General features: G+C 41.3%; 1 pseudogene; it reads right to left on the minus strand.

Annotated features, from left to right (window-relative positions):
• Window positions 1-743: 743 nt before the first annotated feature.
• LOC123149738 (putative receptor protein kinase ZmPK1) lies at window positions 744-3,285 on the minus strand (annotated as a pseudogene).
• Between the last annotated feature and the right edge of the window lie 402 nt (window positions 3,286-3,687).

Genomic DNA, 3,687 nt, shown 5'->3' on the forward strand with positions numbered 1-3,687 from the left:
ATTGCCATAACCAGTGGTAAGAAAAGTAAAAGAACAAAATTCAAAAAATTATGAACATCTGTTCTGATAGATTGTAGAGTTTCATCACCGGATAACATTCTTGCAAAACGTGGCAAAAATAATGGATGCTCCAAAATGTTATTTTCAAAAGCATTTTGGAGCATCGATTTTTCCCCACATTTTCCATGAATTACATTTCATGATGAAACTTTGGAAGCTATCCAACAATTGTCAATGTTTGAAAACAAAATTGTTTTTATTTTTTTGGATTTTACTATTCACCCGAGCTCACGTGAGTCAGGATCATAACAGCACTTTCGTAGGGAAAGCTACTATATACTAGAGCTAGCATAACTTTTATGGTACATAATCTGGCGCAGTGGTCAAATACGAAATTCAATATTACCATATTAGTGGCTCGTGGTGTTCTTGATTTACATCGACATGTTGGCCTTGAACTGCTTCAGTCACATCAGCTCATGCAAGGACTCACGTACATGAAGCCTATTGATTTTGCAGCAGCTAAATCATATGGCCTTTGCAGCAAAGCTGGCTAACAATGTACGAATCGATGGATGGATTGGTGCTGCTATCTGCAGCTTTTTTGGTGGCTTTTCATTACAATATACATAACTGACTTACAAACCGACTTGGTGAAGAATTTCAAACCATAAACAAAAGGGAACTTATACTAATATAGATACACGACAGGCTTATTACTCAAACGGGATACACATCATAGATACCTTGTTGTGGATACAACTATAATAAGCATTACATGACATGTTGCATAGTATACAAAACGTCAAACTCCTTTTTTGGGGGGTAGCATGTTGTTGCATTATGCATCAACAACCGAAAGAAGCATTTGCACAACATTTTCCATGGTGGGCCTTTTTCTGGTATCTTCTTCTACGCAAGAAATGGCCAACTTGACCATAGTTCTTGCTTGCAACTCATTGAACTGGCCATTCAATCTCGAATCAACAAAGTTGGAGATCCATAACTGTTGGCCACCCTCCATCAGTAGATTTTCTGCAAGCATCCTAATGACCCATCCAAAGACCGTTTCCACTTCCTCGTCAGCATTTGATGCCCAGTCTGAAACACGAGCCCCCTTCAGTAGTTCCAAGACAACCACTCCGAAGCTGTAGACATCAACCTTTGCTGTTATTGGTTGGCTAGAGACCCACTCAGGAGCTATGTAACCTCTTGTTCCATGGATCCTCGACACAGTTTTATTGGATCCACCTCTACTCACAAGTTTAGCAAGGCCAAAGTCACTGATCTTCGGGTTCAAGTTGTCATCCAACAATATATTTTCAGGCTTCAGGTCACAATGGATAACCCACTCCAAGCATTCATGATGAAGATACGCCAATCCTTTTGCCACCCCTATAGCAATATTAAACCTTTCCTTCCATTCAAGTAACCTTGTGCTACTAAACAAAGTTTTATCCAATGAACCATTCTCAACGTACTCTAGAACCAATATCCTGCGTGGGCCATCAGAACAAAACCCCCATACCCTCACCAGATTCATATGGTAAATCTTCCCAATCACACTTAGTTCATGTTGGAATTCTTCCCCGCCTTGGTTTATGTCTGCCAACCTTTTCACCGCCACTACCCTCTTGTCCTTCAAGACCCCCTTGTATACATGACCAGATGCCCCGCACCCAATTTGATCCTTAAACTTTTGAGTCGCTCTCTGCAACTCCTTGTAAGTGTATCCGCGAAAATGGTTGGTTATCATTTCATAGCCAATCTCAGCTGGCCATACTCCTGGTAACTGCTTTCCCTCCCTTCTCAACAAAAACCAGCACCCTAGTGCCACAAATATCACCTCTACACAAAATATTGCTAATAAGAATCCATACAGCAAGTATAAGTACTGCGAGTTTAATCCACTATGACTATCTTTGGGTTGATCCAGAAATTCGGGAATGGAATATTGGGTCTTTGCACTACAATTAGGAGCATATCTAGGATCAAAAGGTTGAGATTGAGGAATTGAGGACTTTGAGACCTGTAATGTCTTAGGAAGCTTGATATAGATAGAACGACCCAAACCCGGCCTCATTTCACCACCCAAAAGGGATTGGATAGCAACCTCCACTTGCTTGCCAGTATAAAAAACCTTTGCAATTGCAGTCGTTCAAGCATATCTTCTTGCAAGTATGAAATGAAACTGAGGTATTCTTACTTTGCTCATTACCTCGGAAGTCAGTGTTTGGTAGCTTCACAAACATCTCCTGCCCATCACAACTAGTATTGAATTTCGGCCTGCAACCTTGGCTCCTATCATTTGGGTCGATGATCTCATGTCCAGGGGCACATGCACAAGAAGGCCTAGGTGTATACACACATATTCCATTCGTACCACATAGACTACGTATAGAGCAGGTCTGAGGAAGTGCCATCCATGTGACCAACCATGTTCCATCTGTCTTATTTAGACTATATAATCTAAGGTTGCCATCATAATCCAAGGTTAGCCTCCTCATAATCCTAATGCCCCAATCACTAGCCTTAAAATTTAAATTGTCACTTCCAAGGAAATACCCCCAACTATCAAGAACCCCAATTGTGGTGGTATTAAACGAGTTTCTTTGCTTTGTCCATATGTCACTATTAGGATTTGGCCAGTAGATAAAAGAGATATCCTTCTCATCATCAAACAATGTGAGTAGATGTTGATCATCAAAATGAAAGCTGTAGCGCCCAGGAATAAGTAACCTACTAGTAGATACCAACTTGGTAGCACTGGTAATGTTCTGATAGGGCAGCAATGTATCAGTAGGTGAATGAAAGCTTTGCCATAGAATAATATCACCTTGGCCCTTCACGATGAGGTTCCCGGTGTCCAATAACTGAGCTTTTACAGCTGTTGATGAAGAGTTGACACTGTTTTCCCACACGGACTGTCCATTGTAATCCTCTAGAACCATTCCGCCATCCGCATATAGCATGACTCGGGATCCCCAGGAGTACACAGGATGGAGATGATTTGCGCTCCAGACGACAGTCTTGTCAACTGTATTGGAGAACCAAATAGAGAAGACGGAGGCATTTCGGGAAATGTTTTTGAAGCCACAGGTGAAAGTGCCATCTGGTGAACGGAGCATATGGGAGCTATCCTCTATGGAGAGAGAGGAGCCCGGCAAGAGGAATTCACGAGCTGAGATGCGCAAAAACAGATGAACCAAATTTAGTAGGAGTAGAGGCAGAGCGTGCATCCATATTTGTTGAGGCACTCGAGTTGATCTATGGAATGATCACAAATGGACGCTATTATAGGAATCAACTAGTGGTAGGTAGAAGCGATATACTTCTACTATAACTAAATAGGAAACTGATTGGCGATTTGGCGCTTGTCCCTTACATGAGAATGATAGCTTGTTCTAGTTCGTCAATGATGCAATTAATAGTTAGTTGAGAAGTCATTGTCATTAAGTTTGAGCGTTGTAGATGACAGTAAGGATGCAGACCCCACGGCATCATCTTTTATTTTAGCTGGCTGATGTATACTCCTGAAATAAGGATGTAGACCCCACGGCATCGTCAAATTTGGGCCACTCTTGCTCAAATTTCATCATCCTTCATGCAGGAGATAAGTGAAAAAAGTTACTTATTTCAGTTGTGTGGTGACAATACAATGATATATAGGAGTAATTAGTTTGCTAT

Source organism: Triticum aestivum, chromosome 7A (genome assembly GCF_018294505.1).
Source record: "Triticum aestivum cultivar Chinese Spring chromosome 7A, IWGSC CS RefSeq v2.1, whole genome shotgun sequence".
NCBI classification, from domain to species: Eukaryota; Viridiplantae; Streptophyta; class Magnoliopsida; order Poales; family Poaceae; genus Triticum; species Triticum aestivum.